This window comes from Sus scrofa, chromosome 10 (assembly GCF_054392235.1).
Source record: "Sus scrofa isolate SSC_HxYL_T2T_F1_AM1 chromosome 10, Sscrofa_HxYL_maternal_Yorkshire_Landrace_v2.0, whole genome shotgun sequence".
NCBI lineage: Eukaryota > Metazoa > Chordata > Mammalia > Artiodactyla > Suidae > Sus > Sus scrofa.
Genome location: NC_139392.1, coordinates 12,903,890 through 12,925,361, shown reverse-complemented (window position 1 = coordinate 12,925,361; position 21,472 = coordinate 12,903,890). Strand labels below are relative to the sequence as shown.

At 47.2% G+C, this 21,472-nt stretch overlaps 1 protein-coding gene and 1 long non-coding RNA gene across 23 annotated transcripts in view; both read right to left on the bottom strand.

Moving 5' to 3' along the window:
- Positions 1-21,472, bottom strand: part of LOC110255634 (uncharacterized) — a 601,290-nt gene that overhangs the window by 474,201 nt on the left and 105,617 nt on the right. The gene's annotated exons all lie outside the window — the stretch shown is intronic.
- On the bottom strand, positions 1,157-20,812 carry LOC110255629 (uncharacterized). 22 transcript variants are annotated; one of them, XR_014817388.1, is made up of 8 exons: positions 20,610-20,812; positions 16,448-16,640; positions 11,682-11,785; positions 10,093-10,331; positions 8,939-9,063; positions 7,768-7,862; positions 6,838-6,997; positions 1,157-3,979 (listed from the first exon to the last, which is right to left on the bottom strand). It is a non-coding gene; the product is annotated as an uncharacterized LOC110255629 (long non-coding RNA). The 22 variants fall into 22 exon arrangements; XR_014817392.1 differs by having other exon boundaries at positions 1,157-3,176; positions 20,760-20,812; XR_014817387.1 differs by lacking the exon at positions 10,093-10,331 and having other exon boundaries at positions 1,157-4,026.

The window sequence follows — 21,472 nt, the reverse complement described above, 5'->3', positions numbered from 1 at the left end:
ATCACCCACATGGCACCTACACGACGAAATGCGCAGGGATTGCCTGATGCAACGGTGATGTCCTCACCATCAGGGACCCCTATAAGCCCTCAGTCCATTTTTTAATAAATACATAAAAGTTTATGTCCCCGCAAATTCAGTAATGGAGTCCTTTCATACTCATTTTCGGCTGCATATGGGTTAAGTAGATTCTGTGATCTAGCTGGGAAAACGATCATTTATAAATGTGTTTTCTTTGGGAAAATGCACTGATGGTTCCAAGACTTATAGAGAGGATTTGGAACAAAAGCCCATTAGTAAACTGAAGATTGGCAATATTTATCTCCTTGCATTTCTGCTAGCTCTGAAATCGCCCTAAATCATCTTTCCCCTCCCGGTTAAGGAGGTATTTGAATAGAGGGAACGGAAATACACCTCTAACAGTTGGTATTCTTTGATCACCGTTATGGGGATCTAATAAATGCCGTGCGCTGGACTCGCTGGCGTGGACGGCGGGCGTCCTTCCCAAGTAGGTGCTTCCGACATGTCTTTTTGTTTTCTGGCCCTCTGTCCATGTGACCCTACTTAGGAAAACCTGACATTTGGAAATCCAAACTTAGAAACCAGATACATGCAGGGGTAATGACTCAGGTTACTAAATAATTTTTCTCTTTAGACATTGAATAGTGACTCACTCTGTTCATTAAAGAGCAATAAAAACAAATTATCATGGAACTCCGAAAAGAAATACAGCATTCCAGGACAGAATTCAGGCTGATCGTATTTGGAGTCATGAGCATTTCTTTCCAAAACACCAGAGTTGTGACTCGCGCCCCCCCCACTCCCCCCCACCCCCGCCAGTCGGGTTTATCTTTGTGGCATGACAAAGCTCCCTCTACCAAGAAGCACAACAAAAGAGCATTTGAGTAGGAAGCAGATGTGTATCTTCTGGGACTTAACACCCCTGGCTCAAATCTGACGGTGAAAATTTACAGCCCTTAAAATATACTACACTGTGGTGGCCGTGACCGGGGGGCCCCCTCCCCAGCTGAGGAAGGAAGGTTGCTAAAAGGTTAGTGGCCAAAGGGGGCCGGTCAGGGGAGGGAGGAGACGGAGTGTTCCCTGGGACAAAATGAACCCAGAGATTATCAGTGGATGATATAATCAAAAACTCATATACCGGCAACCAAGTTTTATTACACGACTGAGGAAAACAGCTCATTTATACTGGATTTCCTGTCCTTTTTTTCTTAATAAGGGGAACCACATATCTGTGAGTCATCATGGGGATTACAGATTTGACAGAACACTTCACCGTGACAATGCACATGACTTTTTTTAAAAGGGATTATGAGAAACTCTCATTGCATATGCCTCTGCATTTATTGACAGAGTAGTTAAAGAATGAATTGATCTACTTCTCATTTCTTCATGTTTCTTGAAATAGCCTTGACTATTTTCAGTAGGCACATTGCTCTGTTTAACATACAAAAATTAATAGGGGAAAGGCACTGTGGGAATAGGCCATAATAAAGACAAATGGAATCCATATTTCAAAAGTTGGCAAGAGCTAACAGATATGTTCTCATTTTTTTTAATTTGTGTAATAAAATATTCTGTATTCAGAGTCATTTCTTTCCTTATTATTTCTCTTGTCTTGAGGGGAAGCCATAAACGCTTCAACAAACAGAAAATTAGATTGAATGTTCAGTTCGCGTTGCTGAAGTCTTTTTACAAAGTACTACTTAATGCTGAAAGGGCCATAATATTGTTTTAATGAGAAGGCTCAAATTGTTTTCTAGAATGACCCCTTGCATGAAATATTCTTTGGACTATTACAGCCATGAATTAGTCCTTACTGAGCATCCGGTACTTAGGCGCCATTCTGAACACGATAAAGGGGTAGGATGAGCAGGACAACGAGGCAGCTATTTTTCAACGGCAGAAGCGTACTTGGGAGACAGCAGCAACGACAGAGCCTTCTCAAGGCTGTATCACCAAAGCAAAGGTAAAACTCAACTTGGACTCTATGTAGTATGCAAATAGCCTTTCATCGGTTGGCCTCAGATTCCTCGCAAAGAAATCTACACTGTTTCTCCAGCCCAACATTGAACTGTGGAGTGCGATGACTATCTCCGACGTCGGAGAAAGAGCAGATCTTGGAAAGTGACTGGTGCACTGACCAGATCTTCTGGACAGCAGGCTTAGAAACCCAGACATCAACACGGCACTCTGGTGTCTACCCAAAGAAGGCCCTACTCTCTCTCTGTCATCCGCAGAGCCTTGGTGTGGATTGGTTTTTCCAGAAACCAGGGGGATGGGCCACCAGATCAACCCTTCTCCCCACCTGGCTTGGCTTGGATGCTCTCTCAAGCTTTGTCAAGGGAGCTGGCCAGTGCTGACTCCTGCAGAAACTTACCCCTGTAAGTAAGAGCAAGGAGGAAAACACTGACTCTTGGCCACGGAGCCATGAGCCTCCTCAGCTCTGTGGTCTAGCTCACTGCCAGTCAGCCACAGGGAGGACATACGGACAAACTCAGAGACAAGGGGGACTTGATACCAGAGCCAATCAAAAGAAATCATTCCCCGAGAGAACACGTAGAGACAGCTAGTTGATGACATGACAAGTGTTAAGAAGATTACTTTACAAATACACTGAAGATGATGAAATCCAGATCAGGTCACATGAATTTTCCCTAGTTAAGTCCCAACTCTCGCAGCAGAAGGTCCATCCTTAACCTGAGAGATGTTCTGAGTGAACCAGTAGAGAAAAATGGTCAACAGAACAGATTTTTCCATTTGGGTTCTGTGTACACACTATGGCCGAAGCCAATCAATCGTCTAAGTAAGATGCACTGGTTTTCTTAGAGTTGCTACTACTCCTTATGAAACAATAACTTAGACGTCACAAGGTTGAAGGAATTTCACATATTAAAACTTTCTTGGGAAACTAAATGAGCACCACCGTGTATCCGTACCCCCAGTGATGGCTTCTTCCATATAGAATGAAGAAATAGAAATTGGTCCAAGTTCATCAAGAGCTCTTCCAAAACGGGTTCCCATGGGATGACAACATTTTCTCCACATGTGCATTTCGCGTAGTCCCATTTCCTCTGGAGTGAGCCCAAACTGTTCTGGAGGCTTTGGCTAGTGGTGAAACGGATGCAAGCGTGTCCGATAGGAAAATGCTTCAGCCCCTGCTTTATCGTAATGAGCACAATTAGCCACGACCATAACATTTGAATTATTAATGCTCCCTAATAGGGTGGATAAAGTGTCTCCGAAGCAAAGCTGCTTGGAGTTCTGGTAAAGCTCATGCCAGATTTAATTGAAAAGTTCACCTTGAAGAGGGACAATGCTGGCATTGTGTTACATTGATTTAAAACAAGTCTGTCCTAAGGATTTTCTTTATCCTTATCTGCAGTAATAGAATATGAAAGAGAGCAAGGAGGGGGAGCATCAAGTGCTGGAAAATATCTTTCTCAGAAACTAGAGCAGACAGTCACAACATTTTTAAACAATGATAGTAACATTTATTATATCAAAGCCATTTTATGTTTTATTTGGAACTCTGGCGCCTTTTTCTTTTTTTCAAGTTCCCATAACATGACAGTAATTATAGCCATCAAGATGTTCCCTAGAAGATAGCAGTCCCAAATCCAGATGCTGCTGCCCCGCTGTCCCATCGCTGGCGCTCGGAGTGCACACATTACATCACAGTGTAGTTTATTTTAAAAGTGCTTTAAGAATGTAATGATAGTAATTGTAGACAGGGAAAATTAATGGGGAGCATTGCTGGTCTGCAAATTCCATTTATAAAACACTCCCGCTGCTCAAAAAGAGAGTGGTTTCTTGTTAACAGAGGCTTCAAAATACAATTTGGAGGATGTATTAAATAAACTCTGTGCTAAAGTCATTTTCGGCTGGGTCCTGTGTGTACATATTTTCCTCTCACTTCACCACGAGCTCACCGCACGACTTTTCCTAGAGGATACAGATTCTGCAGAGAAGCAGAGGGTGCGCGTGTGCAGGCCAAAACTACCGTGGCTGCAGAGCAAGGCAGGTTAAGTGGCAGCGCTGGTCTGGGGCCAAGGAACACATACATTGGAGAGCACAGACGGGTCCACACACGCCTGCACCGTACCTGGAGCCGTGTTCTTTCACAACCCACTAGGTCTGGGTTTTAGTGATACGGAGGGCTCCCTGTTTTAGCAATGGTACCCGGTAGATGCCCAGGCCAAAAGGATGCTCTTCCCTCTAGCTTTATGGCACAGTACAGCTGCCCCTACTCAAGGCTCCTTCTCTTTTCTCTTTTTGCTTTTGAGGGCCACACGCTTGGAAGTTCCCAGGCTCGGGGTCGAATCAGAGCTACAGCTGCTGGCCTGCACCACAGCCACAGCCACAGCCGATCCGAGCTACATCTGTGACCTGTGCCACAGCTCACCACAATGCCAGGTCCCTAACCCACCGATTGGGGCCAGGGATGGATACCAGTCGGGTTTCATTACCACTGAGCCGTAGCAGGAACTCCTCAGCACTTCTTGTTTTGTGTTCCTTACACCTATCACCACCATTCCTTTATCTAACAAAAATAAAATAACCACTTTGTGAGAGCTTTCCAGATGCTGTTTGTGGAGTTCCTATTGTGGAGCAAAGGAAACGAATCTGACTAGGAACCCTGAGGTGGCAGGTTCGATCCTGGCCTCACTCAGTAGGTTAAGGATCCGGCGTTTCTGTGAGCTGTGGCATAGGTTGCAGGTGCAGCTCGGATCCCGCGTTGCTGTGGCTGTGGTGTAGACCAGCGGCTAGAGCTCCTATTGGATTCCCTAGCCTTGGAACTTCCATATGCCACGGGTTCGGCCCTAAAAAGCAACACACAAACAAACAGATGCTGTTTGTGATGGAATCAGCTGTTCGAACGGTGACCCATTTCGTCCTGTGAAGTGGTCAAGGAAATTTCAGTTGTTTCTCAAGTCTCAAGGAAAAAAAAGAAGAGACCAAAATTTGGAAGGCTTTCCTTCATTTGAATTCCAACAACAACCAAAAAAGGAAGATGAAAGCTTCCCACACAAACAGACTCACAGACATAGAGAACAAACTTGTGGTTGCCAAGGGGGAGGGCAGGAGTGGGATGGACGGGGAGTTGGGGTTGGTAGATGCAAACTCTTGCATTTGGAATGGAGAAGCAGTGAGTCCTGCTGTACAGCACAGGGGCCGATAGCCAGTCTCTCGGGATAGACCGTGATGGGAGATGGTATGAGAAAAAGAATGTGTATAGATGTATGACTGGGTCACTTTGCTGTACAGCAGAAATTGGCACAACACTGTAAATCAATGATACTTTCATAAAGTAATATATACGTGTATGTATGGAAATGGGTTGTAGGGGTGCTTTATGCCAAGAGGATGAACCAGTGTTTGTCCCCAAAGGAGGGCTACCTGGCCATTACACTGCAGTGTCACACATCACACACAGTGTCACATGTCTCTGCACCTGTCCCAGCCACAGTACGCAGTTGAGCCACTTGCCTGACCTCTGAGGTCCTGGAGCCTCCATCCCTGAACACCAATGTCCCGTTAATGCGTTTGTATTAAATTTAAAGGAACAAGGGCCGGGGGAGGAAAGTAAAGGCAGGATGAGGACTCGTGTGCAGCGACATCACAGCGCCTGCTCTGTACCCGCCCCCTTTGAACCAGCTTTACCGTCGTCCTCTCATCTACTCTCCACAACCATCCTCTAAGGCAGATGTTATAAACCCTGGTTTAGGGATCAAGACGCTGGAGCTGGCGAGGTCATGCTGCTGGTGTGATGGCCAAGAGCCACGTAACACTGCCGGGGGCTCCAGGCAGGGGCCTAAGCCCTTCCGTCTGACAGGTCCAGTCCTCATCACAGCCCTGCAGAGGCAGGCCCTCGCATTCTCTCCATTTTATAGGTGAGAGGATGAGGCACAAAGACGTCACGTCCAAGGTCACACAGCTAACAAACGGCAGAGCCAGTTCCAAAGCCAAGCCGTCTAGTACCCCAGCGGCAGCTCTTAAGAGCCACTCTGCCCTCCTCCAGGTGACAAGACCGGAGGCTGTCTGGGGACAGAACTCTTGCCACCACAGCATGAGATGCCAAAGACAATGCCCCAAGGGAGCAAAGGGGACACTCTGCCAACTCTCTCCTCAAAAACAGCCCAGAGCCAGGGACAGTTTTTTACACGCACCGAGGCAGAATACTCACGCACACCCGGCCCCCGACTCCAGACCCCTGCTCCCGAGTACGGTGTGTCCCCCTTACCCATGGGAAACGGGTGCTCTCTCTCTGACCTCAATAAAGCAGCCTGACAGGGTGGAGCTAATAAGCCAATCTGCATGAACTGGAGTTGGTCTTATAGGAGATGAAAACTACCAGCTCCTCACCTATTGGTACGAGGAGCTGGGTGTGTGGTCACAAGCCACGGTATTCTGTGCCACACACTCCAACAGGCTGTGCATTCACTCATCAGACAGGTCCGTGAGCCCTCTCCGTCTGTCCAAGCAGCTCTGAGAAGGACTTTTATGTCCACTTAACATACGAGAAAGCCGCCGGGTCCACGTGGCTTAGGTCAATTCCCCGAGGCCTCCAAGTTAACGCGGAGCTGAGGTCAAACACTGGAGGAGCGACTAAGTTAATAAATAGAGGAGCGAATCTAAAGCCTCAGCCTGTCCCACTACCCCCTTCACTCAGTCCGTAGTTCTCAAGCTCGTCCTCCTTGCCAGGCTCTCCCAGGCACTGGGCATAAAAGGGGTCCCTCATCGCATTTTGATGGGCAGAGTCAGGGAAGAAAGAAACAAGTCTTCAGACCAAGGACAGGATCAGGCGATGATACTTACCATGAGAAGAGGTAAAACAAGGTGTTAAGGACCCGTCACTATGTCACATTGGGGGTGGGAGCATCAGGGAAGGAACTGACAATTAAGCCCCAAGGATGCTGCCAGGAGGGCCAGCTTCTGGGAAGTTCATGGGCATTCGAAGCCACAGGAAGCTCTGTCCCTAAGAAGGAAAGAAGCTTTGACCTAAAGAAAGTCGTTGAGCAGGGGAGTCAGGGGGCTGCCCATGGTCAGAGGCGTGGTGAGCCGAGACAGGACGTCTGGAGTTTGTTCTGGGGCCGTGGAGCCCACAGAAGCTTTTCTTCAGGAGAGCCTCACAACTCGATTCCTTTTTTAAAGGCTGCTATCTGCCAACCCATGTGCTCTCAAGGACCCCATGTCTTTCTTCTTCCACTTAACTTCTCCCGATCCAAACCCATCTGGAGCCTGTCTCTCATTATCAGGGGCACTTCCTCGCTCTGATGGCTGTAAAAATTGGAAGGGGGCTGGTAAATGACTCCCTCCTAGAAGTAACTGCCTGATAGTTACCGTGTCACCCTTCCGGAGGTACTTGGGTTACAGTCAGGGTGAATTGTGTCTGACACGGTGACATGAGACTTAGAACCCTTCTAGGGCTCCCTCCCCAGGCCAGGCTGACAAACCCCTGATGCTGATTAGCCAGTTACCTCCTGGGCCCCACTCTGACCAGGGGTGTTCTTTGATGTTGATTAAAGGGGAAAATAAGTGGGGCCAGTAGAGAGAGGATTCACCTCGTGCAGCCACACAACTGGATTCGAATTCTAACCCAGACATCAACCATGCAGCCTTAGACAAACCATGCACAAGCCCTAATTTCTTCACCTTTAAAATAAGATCACCCTACTTCCTCGCTTAGTTTGCAGGAGTAATGGGATGAAGACTGCGAGTGTTTCTTACCAGCCCCACGGGACCCACCTGCTGGCAGACGAAGAATAGAGGAGGTTGGATGTTGGGGCAATGGTGGTGGACACTGTTGCTGCCTCTGTAGTCATGGATACTGAGGGGGCAGGCTGAAAATTAATAAGAGGAGTTGTGGCTCAGCAGTAAGGAACCCGACTAGTATCCATGAGGATGCAGGTTCGATCCCCGGCCTCACTCAGTGGGTTAAGGATCCAGCATTGCCGTGAGCTGTGGTGTAGGTCACAGATGAGGCTCAGATCCCACGTGGCTGTGGCTGTGGCTGTGGCGTAGGTCGGCAGCTGCAGCTCTGATTCCACCTCCAGCCTGGGAACTTCCATATGCCGTGGGTGTGGCCCTAAAAAGAAAATATATATATATGTAAAAAGAAAGAAAAGTTATAAGAGACTCAGACTAGATTAGATGATCTCTAAGACAGTCCCGTCTCTAAAATGATTCAAGATCCACTGAAATAAGAAAATTCTGGAATCTGTAGGAGAGACATATAAAATGTGAGAAAGCATGCCCCGAAAATAAAGAGGGCAAAGAACTTTGGCGCGGGGGAGGGGGGGGTCCTTCCTTGAAGTGTTTCCTCTGTCCCAAAGGCCGGCTGTGCCTACAGGTGAAGTCCCTGCTCCCACAGCTTCCCCGAGTGCAGCCGGTCAGGACCCAGCACCCCCGCCTCTGCCTCTCCATTAACTCCCTGCTTTGGAGTCAGAGCTAATAAGTGCCTAAAGCTGAGCTTACTAAAGCTGTTCATTTCATGTAAGTTTCTCTCTATGATTTTTTTTTTCCTCACTGACTCCTGAACTTTCCCCAGTCCGTTATTTTTTCGAGCAAAAGACGTTTCCGTTTTCTCCAAGGAAGTAGCGGGTGCCGGAGCCCTCTCCTTGACACGTCCTCAGGCTTTGCAGTTTCCGAGGACACTTCCCAGGACTTGGTCCCGCGGGCCCTTGAAACTTAAGCTCAGGGAACCCCTGGCCTGGGCCCAAACCGTGACTCGCGACACAGTGAGCCCCCCGGGATTCCGTCTCTCCATCACCAAGGAGTCCGCCGATACCATGGCAACCACTGCATCCCAGAGTCCGCGCAGAGCAACCCAAGTCCTCAGCTGAGAGGTGCTTTGAGGCAGCAACTCCCAGCCAGTCCCCCAGGGAACTAATTTTAATATCAAATGCAGATTTATTACCTCGAGAAGGAGCACTTCCTGCTTCCAAAGGAAGCTTAGGCGTGCCTGGGAGACGCGCCTACAGAGTACCAGGAACCAATACATAGAGAAAGTCATCAGGCAGGATCCTCCAGGGAAACTCCCTTCTTCTCAGGAAAGCATGTGGCGTGTTCAAGGAAATGAAAAGTCTGTAAGAACATTCTTGGGAATTTCATCACGGGGAAGTTTGCTAATGATTTCAAGAACCACTCTCCACTCCAAATAAATGGAGCCATGGTCATTGCTCAATTGCATCTTTGACCACCCAGGCCAACCCTTAATAAGGGCTTCAAAGTTTGTCACCAAAGCAGAAGCTTCAAAAGGACACAAATTAAGGGAGATATTTGTGTGGGCAGATATTCCTAGCCATGAGGGGGCACGTGTGTTTATTTCTCTTAAAGGTCACCTACAGCATAGCTGCCAAAGAGTTGGAGAATTGTGTTTAAGAAGCCAGTCCATACACCAATGCCTCAGCCATCTACTGGCTGTTTGATCTTTGACAACTGTTTAATTTCTCAATAAATAATCACAATAATATGAGTACACTCACAACAATTCTGCCGTGAGGATTAAAGGGGATAACGTGGGATCATACTTTGTAAAATATGATGCTAATGGGTTCACTTTGGTCCATTCATTCTACTAATATTATTAAGAACCTACTCAGCACCAGGTACTAACATTAGTGCTTGGGCTATAACAGGGAGCCAAAAATTAATAATGGGGAACAAAAAATTTCTTCTCTTTTTAGGGCCACACCTGTGGCATAGGTAAGTTTTGCAGCTAGGGATTGAATCAGAGCTGCAGCTGCCAGCCTACACCAGAGCCACATCACCACCAGATCCAAGGTGTGTCTGTGACCTACACCACAGCCACAGCAATGGGAGATCCAAGCCACATCTGTGACCTACACTGCAGCTTGCGGCATTGCCAGACCCTTAACCCACTCAACGAGGCCAGGGGTCGAACCTAAGTCCTCACAGACACTGTGTCGGGTTCTTAACCCACTGAGCCACAATGGCAACTCCAAAACTTTTTTTTTTTTTAACTTCCCTTATAGAATTTCTATCCTTAAGGGAAGTTGGGGTGAACATACAGTTACAATAAACATGACAGATAAGTAAATTATAGAATACCAAATGATAACTAAGAGGGGTGGGGCCCCGTGAAATGGATCAGAGCAGGAAATAGGACAGGCAGGGAGGTCTCATCCAAAGGTGATGTGTTGGGGTGCGTTCCCACTGTGGTGCAACCAGATCAGAGGTGTCTCTGCAGTGCCATGATGCGGGTTTGAACCCCAGCTGGTCCAGTGGGTTAAAGGATCCTGTGTGTGGCGCATTGCAGCTGCGGCTCGGATCTGATGCTGGCCCAGGAACTGCAGGTGAATGGGGACAGCAGGTGAGGGGAAAGCAGCAATCATGCATGAGAGCCCCTCCCACAGTGTGAACCTAAGCTTTCATTCTGAGTCAGGTGGGGAATCCAGAGGCTTTTGCATGAAGCATTGACGTGAGGGGCTCTGTATTTTATACGGATCACCTGCCCACTCTGTGGAGAAGAGACTGGGAGGGAGGATGTGAGAGGAAACAGAACAAAATAATTTGGGGGCGGGGGGGAGTCTATTGAATATTCAAGATAAAGATGTCAGCCCTTAGACCAAAAGAGCAGCTTGGAGATGGTGAAAAGCGCTTAGATCCTGAATGTTAGTTGGAAATCGGAGCCTTCGGGGTTTCCGAATGGATCCTGGAGAAGGGTAGATTTGTGGTCAACGTTTTTTGGATTGAGCATCTGAGAGGATGAAGATGCCATCAACTGAGATGGGGAAACTGCGTGAGGCTTGAGGGACTCAGTCGATAGGATGGAGGGTTTGAGAAGGAAACTCAAAGTTCAAATTGGCTGTAAGTTTAAAATATACAATTAGCATCCACGTGCAGATGTAAAGCAAGCAGTTTGGATACAGGAGGCTGGAGATTCCGGAAGGAGGACGGAAATGGACTTAGAAGCTTGGTGGTCCTAAGCCCAGGTGGTATTTAAGGCTGTGAGAGGGTGTGAGCTCACTAAGATAAAGAAGAGGAAGACACAAACTGAACCCAATGTTCAGAGCTCGAGGAGGAGAAACCTTCAAAGGAGACTGAGAAGCAGCGGCCAGTGAACTTGGAGCGAAACCAGAGAGAGTGGTATCCAGGGAGAAGACGGGATTTCCAGTCTCAAATAGTGCTGATAGACCATTGGATCCAACAAAAAGAAAGTCACTAGTGACCTTGACAGAAGCCGGCCTAGGGGAAAAAGTGGGAAAGGTCTGGTCAGAATGGATTTAAGGAAAAACATATGAGGGAAACGAATAGGAAGCAGCAGGAGACACCAGACATTCTAGGAGATTTTCTGCTAAACAGCAAAGACTTAGGATGCTTGTCGGAGGAAGGGATTCCTTAAAAAATCCTTAGAAAAATAAGGATTTCTGTAAATAAGAATAATAAGAACGTGTTAATAAGCTGATGAAAGTGACCTGGACGAGGGGGGGAAAACGACGATGTAGAGAGAACTGTGGAAAAGGCACGTTGATTTTGCACGAGGGACCCGCGCAGAAGCGGACACATTGGCTTCAGAGAGGAGCCAGTACCGTTCACTCAGGGTGAGAGGCAGGAAGGCAGAGCCCGCGGCTGTAGGTGCGCATCTGCGGTGGGAATCTGTGAACACTGCCCTCTAACCACGGCCCCTTCTCACTTACCTTGGTCCCCGGTGAGCCTCCATTAATATCAGTTTGTTGGAATTATAACCCTTAAAGCTGTATTTTGATAGGAAATCCCTTATGGGATATCTTCTGCTGTAGGCCTGTTGTGATGGAGAAGGAAGGCCAATGAGTTAGATGAGTACAGAGAAGGTGAAGAGCTCTGGCTGGAAAAGTGTCCTACGAGGCACGCACCCTGGACGTCCAGACTCAGGGGTTCAGAGGAAAGTCGGGCATAAGGGAGAGCTGGAGGGGAGCTGTCTCCACCAATACTGCCAGGTTCTCACTGCAGACAGGAAATGCCTGAAAATCAGAGCTCCACTTGTGGTTCAGCAGGTAGTCAACCCGACTAGAACCCAGGAGGATGTGGGTTCGATCCCTGGGCCCACTTAGTGGATTAAGGATCCAGCATGGCCCTGAGCTGCAGTGTAGGTTGTAGATGTGGCTCGAATCCGGCGTTGCTGTGCCTGTGGTGCAGGCTAGCGGCTGCAGCTCCATTTCAGCCCCTAGCCTGGGAACCTCCATATGCCATGGGTGTGGCTGCAAAAATCAAAAAGAGGGAAAGGAAGAAAGAAAGATATTCCTGAAAATCTACAAGAAATGCTGCTTCTCCCTGAGCCACGTTGCCCCTACGCTACACATGGCTTTTTCTATCCATTTTCCTGACTGCGATACCAGCTAGAAGTGTTGACTTGGTTATTAGTTGTCTTAGGAAAACCCTAAAAACATATTTAAATACTTTAAAAGGACACACTATTCCGTCTGAAAAAAACCCTGCTTCCTAGGGTGGAAATGGAATAAAGATTATTTTTCACGTTCTTCTGGAAATAAAACTGTCACTGAGACTGGCAAAAAAAGAAAAAAAAAATGCACCACAAAGGCCTGAGCCCTCCGGGTCTGTGAGGGGAGAGGGAGGGGGCGATGCCTCCGGCCAGACAATCTCCGGATGATGTCGAAGTGAGTTAGGTCCTGGGGTGGTTCGGGGAGCTGGCTGAGAGCTTTAGAGCCGCGCCTCTGCCAAATGTTCTAGGAGCAGGTCTGCAGCCTAAGAGTCAGCAAGTGTCAGAAGCAGTCTAATGAAGGGAGAAGGCACAGCACCTGCGAAACAACCACCACCCATAAGTCACCAGCTCTAAGAGCTGGATGTCACCCGGCAACAACTTGCAACAACTCACAACTCTGGAAAGAGCAGAAAGGGGGTGGGGGGTGGGGGCGCTGCGGAGTCTATGATTGCGCGGCACAGGTCCTGCCTCCAGCCCTCTTGGCCCCCATCCCGTCTGCACACCCGTGTCCTGAAGGGCGCCACGGCACTGACTGCCAAGCCCTTTCCTGTACAACCTCTTTCGTGGCAGGAACCTTGCTACCCACCCAGGGAGATCTTATCTTAGACCTTTGTTTTATGGTGTTAAAGAACATATTACAGGAGTTCCCCTCGTGGCGCAGTGGTTAACGTATCCAAGTAGGAACCATGAGGTCGCAGGTTCGATCCCTGGCCTTATCAGGTTAAGGATCCGGTGTTGCTGTGAGCTGTGGTGTAGGTCGCAGACACAGCTGGGATCCCGAGTAGCTGTGGTATAGGCCGGTGGCTACAGTTTCAATTAGACCCCTAGCCTGGGAACCTCCACATGCCGTGGGTGTGGCCCTAGAAAAGACCAAAAAAAAAAAAAAAAAGCATATTACAGTTCCCATCCTGACCATTTTTACGGTTCAGGAGTGTTAAATCAGCTGACATGGTTTGATGTCGAGAACTTTTTCCTTTTGCAAAACAGAAACTCCCTACCCCTCGCTCCCTAATTTCCCCCCCTCCTAGCCCTTGGCAATTGCTTTTCTGCTTTCAGTTTCTGTGATATTTCATACGAGTGGAAGCATACAGTATTTGTCATTTGGTGAATTGCTTATGTCACTTAGAAAATGTCCTTGAGGTTTATCAATGTTGTGGCATGTGACAGAATTTCCTTCTTCTTTAAAAGAGACAGAAGATTTCACTGTATGCATGGGCCACATTTTCTTTAACCATTCATCCACTGATGAGCCTTTGGGGTGCTTCTGCCTTTTGGCTATTGTGAATAACGCTGCGGTGAACATGGGTGTGCAAACATCCCTTCAAGATGCACTTTGAGGCATTCCCGTCATGGCTCAGCAGTAACAAACCTGACTAGGATCCATAAGGATGCATGTTCGATCCCTGGCCTCACTCAGTGGGTTAGGGATCTGGTGATGCTGTGGCTGTGGTGTAGATTGGCAGCTGCAGCTCTGATTTGACCCCTAGCCTGGGAACCTCTATATGCCGTGGGTGCAGCCCTAAAAAGGGAAAGTAAAAAAAAAAGATGCAGTTTGAACTCTTTTGGGTATAAACCCAGAAGTAGGAATGCTGGCTCCTATGGCAGGTCACTTTTATTTTTTTAAGAAGCCTCCTTTATTTTCCATAGTAGCTGCACCAATTTACATTCCCACCAGCAGCGCACAAGGCTTTCAGTTTCTCTACTTGCTTGCTAACATTTACTACTTTTCGTTCTTTCGAAGGTGACCATCCCAATGTGAGTGATTTAATTTGCATTTCTCTTAAGATTAGCGATATTGAGGGTCCTTTTTTATGATACCAGCCGTCTGTATATCTTCTTTGGAAAATCGTCTATTGAAGTCCTTTGCCCACATTTTCCTTGAGTTCTTTGGGTTTGTTGTTGGAGTTACTCATATGCTCTGGATATGAACCCCTTATGCATGATTTGCAAATATTTTCTCCCACTCCATATGTTGTCTTTCCATCCTGTTGATTGTTTTCTTTGATGTGCAAACGTTTTTACTTTTAGTGTCGTTCCATCTGTCTACTTTTGCTTTGGGATCACGACCTATGTTTACAAGTAGAAAACTGGTCCATCATGAGCCCTCTCTAAGGCCTTTTCTTCCCTGCAAAAGGATTGGGGGCAGTCGTTCAGCTGCCGCCAGCAGCTGGTTCTCCACTGTGCTCTTCAGACTACCCCCTCCCATGTGTTTCCCAGGGTTCTTTACCATTCTTAGTGCCTACCAGAGAGGAGTGCTTAATCTCTTGTTTCTGGCATGAAGACGAGATCCTTAATAAACCAGACACGCTCTTGGTAGTAGCTCGGGAACCGATGCTCCCATCATCCCGTTTGCCCTGGAGCAAGCTCTTCATGGATGATCCGCAGCTCATCCAAACCGTCAGCCCGCGTTGTCCTTCACAGTCTGGCACCTTGCCTTCTCTTCCCTCCCCACAGATCCCCTCTCCCACACGGACACTATCTGATGCTTTCTTTGCATATATGGCTCCATTTGTCCGGAACATTCCAACACCAGCGCTCCCATCTTTTTCCCCTCCATTTATCAGTCCTGCCCAGATGCCACTCAAGACTCCGCCCAGGGGCCATCTCCCCCCTCATTCATATAAACCCACCCTTAGGCCACCCTCTGTCGGCGCTGGCTACTCCTCTCTCATCCTGTCCCGGTGCCTTCTCCTCATTGAGCACTTGCCATGTCGTCTGTCACACTCCACTGACTCCCAGCTGTCTCCCGCCTTACAGGGATCACCAAGAAGGCACACCCTGTCTTCCTGGGCTTTGCATCCTCAACGCCCAGGTCAGTTCTTGACACACAGCAGACCCTCTTTCATTGTAGACTTATAAAATCAGGAAGACGAGGGCTTCCAGTTTGTGTTAAAGTTTTTTACATCACTGAACTGAGGCAAGGCCAAAAATGTATGGTGTTTCTGTTACAACTCAGAAATCAGCTTGAAGAAGGAAGGTGACATTCATACCACATAACTAAAGGGGCGTGGGCAGCTTATGCATAGAGAATGGCGCGTTCTCCTTTCTTGCCCGGTGAAGGACAACTTTTGATCCTCTCGTAAGGTCTGTAATCCCTAGGCACGATTCCAAAATACAAAACCCCTGAACACGGAAAGCTTTTTGTAACTATTTGGCCACAAAATTTGATCGTATTTCAATTTATGTGACAACAAAACCTGACCTGAACAGATGTGATACTACTTAATAGTCTTCATTGATTTCATTTAGGAAAAATAGTCATGCTTTATATTTGCGTAAGAAATATCGTTTGCTAGAAAGTGTTGGAGTTCCTGTCGTGGTTCAGCCGTTAATGAACCCAAGTAGCATCCATGAGGACACAGGTTCAATCCCCCGCCTCACTCAGTGGATTAAGGATCCTGTGTTGCTATGAGCTGTGATGTAAGTCACAGATGTGGCTCGGATCCTGCGTTGCTGTGGCTGTGGTGCAGGCCAGCGGCTTCAGCTCCGATTGGATCCCTAGCCCAGGAACCTCCATATGCTGCAGGTGTGGCCCTAAAGACCAAAAAAAAAAAAGTGTTACCCTTGGCCATAGGGAAACTGTTATCCAGTACAAATATATGCATCATATTATTTTTGTAATAACTGACAAAATCCAAGAGTATGTGGTCCTTAGGATTTTAAGGTTAGGGCTGTGGCTGTGAATCGAACGTTACGCAGGAGCCGAAAGGAGCGTTAGATTCTCTTGCGATGGGAACAGTTAGACAATGACAACCAGTTCCCACACACACACAACCGAAAGACACCATTGTTCCCCGCCCCCCCAACACACACACGCAAAATTATCTTCACTTTACTACCCTCCACGTTTTCCTTCCCTGGGCAGGTTTGGGGCCTGGTTTTTATTTATCGTGGACTCTTTGTTTATTATACTGTTTCCATCACATAACCTGGTCCTCCTGGGTACACACAGTCGTCTAGACGACATGGGGAAACAGCACTGACCTCATTTTCCCGGATCAGGAGCCCAGGCTCAGCAGGAATTCTGGTAGCCCGCGCCCAGCAAAGGGCAAGCAGAGATGGACACTGGGTTTGAGCACCACGGTGTCAGCGAGGACGTGGAAGTCGGACGTGACATAGCCTTTTCCCCATTTTCTTGGCCCCGGCCCCCCGCGGCCTCTCAGATGCTGAGACCACCCTGAAAAAATACAAAGAGTCCAACAAGAGACTGAATGGACTTCCTACGTGTCAGGCACATGGGGAGCCTTAACGTAAAGAACTTTTACAAACGTGTGTACCCTGGCCCATTTAAGCTGGTGGACTGAGATGTGGGTCATGAGATGGGAGAGTTTAACGCTCCGGACCTACTTCCTCCGTTTGCTCTTATTCTGCCCCCGTTACGAATTCGAAAGAGAGAATTTGAAGTCAGTCCCTGCTGCCTGGCTCTTGATCCGATCCCTGGAAATGCCCCCCAATGAGTTTTTTTTTAAGTACCAACAGAGCATAAAACATGCAAGTACAATGTAACCTATGAGTGCGAAGTAGAATTTACACTTAAACAATGTATATTTATGATGTTCCTCTCCTTCCTCCACCGGGAGCGGGATCACTTCTGTATACTTCATCAGAACACATTCTAAATCACACCACGTAACAGGCCTTGTGGCAATCTACGATGGCCAAAGTATATAAAATATGATGAAGTTAAGAAGTTACAGCTGAACCAACAATATATCCTCCTGGAAGGGAGACATTAAATAAATCTTCACTGGTTTTTGATAGCCTATTAAAAGTTCCTTAAGAGCTCCGGTACCTTTGACTACATTTTTTTTTTTTAGCCCTAATGCCTTAAACAAGCTTTTGTAATCATAAATATCACACTAAAAAAAGCCAAAACAAAGAATTAGCAATTAAACGTGTCTCTTGCTAGAAACAGTCAATGAACAGAACCTTCCTCCAAAGGGAAGTAAAGGATTATATAAAAAGCCAAGCTCTATGGGAATCTTTTTTTTTTTATTATTTCTTTATCCACTTGTGGGGATTTACAGTCTCGTTTTTATTCTTGCTTAGGAGGGTGGGAGGTAACACCTCCTGATAAAGACAGGATCATTTTTCTTCATCAGGTAATATCTCTAGCAGAAACACTGACGAAGAAATTGCATCTCGCCCTGAAATTAAACTTAGTTTCATTTGTTAAGCAAATGATTTAATTAAAATAATTCAGGAGTTCCCGTCGTGGCGCAGTGGTTAACGAATCCGACTAGGAACCATGAGGTTGCGGGTTCGGTCCCTGCCCTTGCTCAGTGGGTTAACGATCCGGCGTTGCTGTGAGCTGTGGTGTAGGTTGCAGACGCGGCTCGGATCCCGCGTTGCTGTGGCTCTGGCGTAGGCCGGTGGCTACAGCTCCAATTGGACCCCTAGCCTGGGAACCTCCATATGCCACGGGAGCGGCCCAAGAAATAGCAACAATAACAACAACAACAACAACAACAAAAAGACAAAAAAAAATAATAATAATTCATAGTTCTTTTCATAGAATAGCTTTTTTACCCTAGAAGGTAGAATCTCAGTAACGATCAAGGGAAAAAAAAGGCCAGCAAAGAATTCAAATGAATAAAATGGCATTCGCTATAGATTTTTTTCTCATAAAATGTCACAAAAACAATACACCAGCTAAGGACAGAACCAAAGTCACCAAAATAACCAAAGTAAAGTGAAATCACTAAAAATGTCCAGTCAGCTGTTTGGTGCCTCCTCAAGCATCTCATAGTATTTTTAATTAAGTAATAGGCACTGGATAAATTAAGTAATACACACTGGATCCAAAGCTTCTTTGGGACATTAACAAAATTGTCATCACTCACTAACTTTTCTTATAATTTTAATGGCCATAGACAGGTATGTATGACAACTAGATGCCACGAAGTTAACAACACACTGTGACAGCCAGAGGAGTTCAAATACTGGCAGAGGTCTTAATGGAATTGAGACAGAAAAGAGGAGTAAGTCAAGACAAGGCCAGAAAAAAAAACCTGCTAAGAGAAGGGAGCTTGGAGTAAACTCAAATATCACGGACCCGAAAGGCCAGACAAGCTACACGACAGGGATTTCAGGTTAGCAGAACTTGCCTTGATGGAGCTGAAGGAGGAACAGGATCAGGGCCCCCAGGGAAGGGCAAGGCAGAGGTCAAGGGCAGAAGTCAAGGATGAGGCAGGCAGGTACTGCCTGCAGCAGGCCAAAATGCTGAGCTCGGAATGCAAGAAGAAAGGGCCACAGGACAACTCCAGAGACACTATTTTTTCTTTTCTTTTCTTTTTTTTTTTTTACAGCCGCACCTGCAGCATATGGAATATCCCAGGCTAGGGGTCGAATCGGAGCTCAGCTGCTGGCCTACACACAGCCATGACATCGCCAGATCCGAGCTGCATTTGAGACCTTACCACAGCTCAGGGCAATGCCGGATCCTTAACCTACTGAGACCAGGAATCAAACCCGCATCCTCATGGATACTAGTTGAATTTGTAACCCGCAGAGCCGCAATAGGAACTCCTAAAGACACTAATTTAAAATCTCAAAATTACAATTTTCAGCTCCAGGAGGACAAGGGATTTCCTAATGAATCTGCAGAGCCCAGGTCTTGGCACAGAGTAGGTATATTCATTTATGAATGGATGTTCCAGTGGACAGATATAAAGATGTACTGCATATAATTCCATCTTCCATGGAATTTAACGCCTGTTTAAAGTAACCTCGGCATAGCTGTCTTCACTGTCAAAGCCAGTGGCAATGAATGCTAAGGGATCATGAAGCCATGCTGATTTTCAGCCAGAATATGACACAGTTATCGAGTCTGTCCAGGTGCATTACTCCGCCCACAGTACATTGGCACATCCAGAACTGTAGACCAAGAGATAACTTACTATTAACGAGCAGGATGAATTTCTATCACAAGACAAACGGGCTTCAGAACCAGCTAATATAGGATTAACATAACTGGCTACAGAAACAAAAGAATTACAATAGGAGAGAAATAAAGGACCCAAATGGTCTTTCAAAGAAATGTGAGAGCAGATTTGGGTTTGTTTGGCAAACAAAAAAAGCCAAAAGAGCTTCCTGGATTGTCTGCAGGCACCTTGGGAATAGCCTGAGTTCATCCCCTGCCCACAAGCTCAATGACAACCTCCCCAACGAGACCTCTAGCCCCGGCCCTTGGCAATCAACCCACTCCACTTGCTCCTATTCAAACATCTTTGGCTGTTTATAATAAAGGTTATTCAGATTAATTATTTCTTTAATGTCTTGGCTCCCTTGGCTTTTTCTCCTGCGTAGAGACCTTCACTGCCTTCCCGCCTCCCCAGCCTGCTCCTCGGCACCCCCCACCCCGGCTGGGCGGATACACACCACGGCCACATTCTCGGCTTTATCTCAAAGGCAGCATCATGTGCACTCGGCCCCTGTTAAGTGCTCTGCTCCAGGACTTGCACTGATTTCAATAGGAAAAGCAGAGCAGATATCCCTGTAGAACCCTGTCGTCACCTCGTAAGGCTGGCAGCCTGGGATATCGCATGCTTCCGATTTCTCAGTTCCTTCTCAGCCTGAACGGATTACAAGGAGGGCACTAAAAATCAAAGGCCAAGAGGGACCAAACCACGGCTTCAAATGAGAAGTAGAAGCAAAAGTCAGGAACCACGTCCAAAAATGGGGAGTCTGGGGGGTCAGGAGTCTAAGGGCCCTACAGCGAACATGGGTCACAATGTTCCCAGATGCAGAAGACAGGAAGCGGCCCATGCTTGAGACATGGCTTCACCGCATATGGGTTTAGACTGTGTGTGACATTAAAAAAAAAAAAAAAAAAAGACAGAAGCTTGGATGGACGGCTCATCGGTTATCAGTCTCCCAGAGACGGACACAGGATTTCTTCCTTCTAACTCTTCAATTCGCTAATAGATCTTGTACAGCTCGGGGCAGGGAGTGTGAAGGTTTCCACTTCTGAGGATACTGGAATCTCAGAGCTGAAAGGACACTTGCAAAGCCACGCCCAGGGCACTTCTCTACTGGTAACATTATAGGACCACAATATATATATATATATATATTGGTCTATTTAGGGACCCACCACAACATGTGGAAGTTCCCAGGCTAGGGGTTGAATCGGAACTGTAGTTACCTGCCTACACCACAGTCACAGCAACCGGGGATCCAAGCTGCGTCTTCAACCCACACCGCAGCTCAAAGCTGCCGCATCCAGCGCTGCAGGGCAATGGGAGATTCTGGAAGAGGGACGGCACGGGGATGACAGGACACACAAGATGCTTACGTTTAGAAGGTGGGAGACCAGGAGGCACTCCATTCTGCAGAAAAAGACGCCCAGGCTTTAGCCCTCATGACTTTTATTAGGGAAGGTGACGTAGGCTAATGAGCAAAATCAGGTGCAGGTAATGCTAAGCGCTCTTAGTGGTTGTGGTTTTGCACATGTGCCAAATTTGTTTACTGCATCGTTCAGCAGTTTCAGTGGTCTCCCAGACATGGCAACGCCAGACCCTTAACTCACTGAACAAAGCCAGGAATCAAACCCACATCCTCATGGATCCTAGTTGGGTTTGTTACTGCTGAGCTATGACCGGAACTCCTGCAATGCGTTTTTTGCCTCAGTAGAAGAAGAGCAAAAGAGGAAGCCAAGACTTTAAAAAGGATGCTTGTGAGCACTTTATGATTCTCACTCCTATCCCCTCTTCCCAGAGCCGTGTCCTCTCCCTGTGCCAGCTCACCACTTGCAGGAGAGAGAAGAGGGCCCGGCTTTCTCTACTACTCACTGTTCCATCAAGGGACCAAACTCTCTTTCCAACCATCTCTCTCTTTGTTAACCCATGCAACAAATAAGATTGATGGCCCTTTGCTTTTATAAAGCACCCTGAGTTTAGAAAGCGGTTCCGCATGCTTAGACTTTCCTGCTGGGGTCATTGGCCACTTTTAGCTATTTTCTCTTGTGATTGGCAAGAATTCCATTGCTCTCTCCCCTCCCTCCCTCAC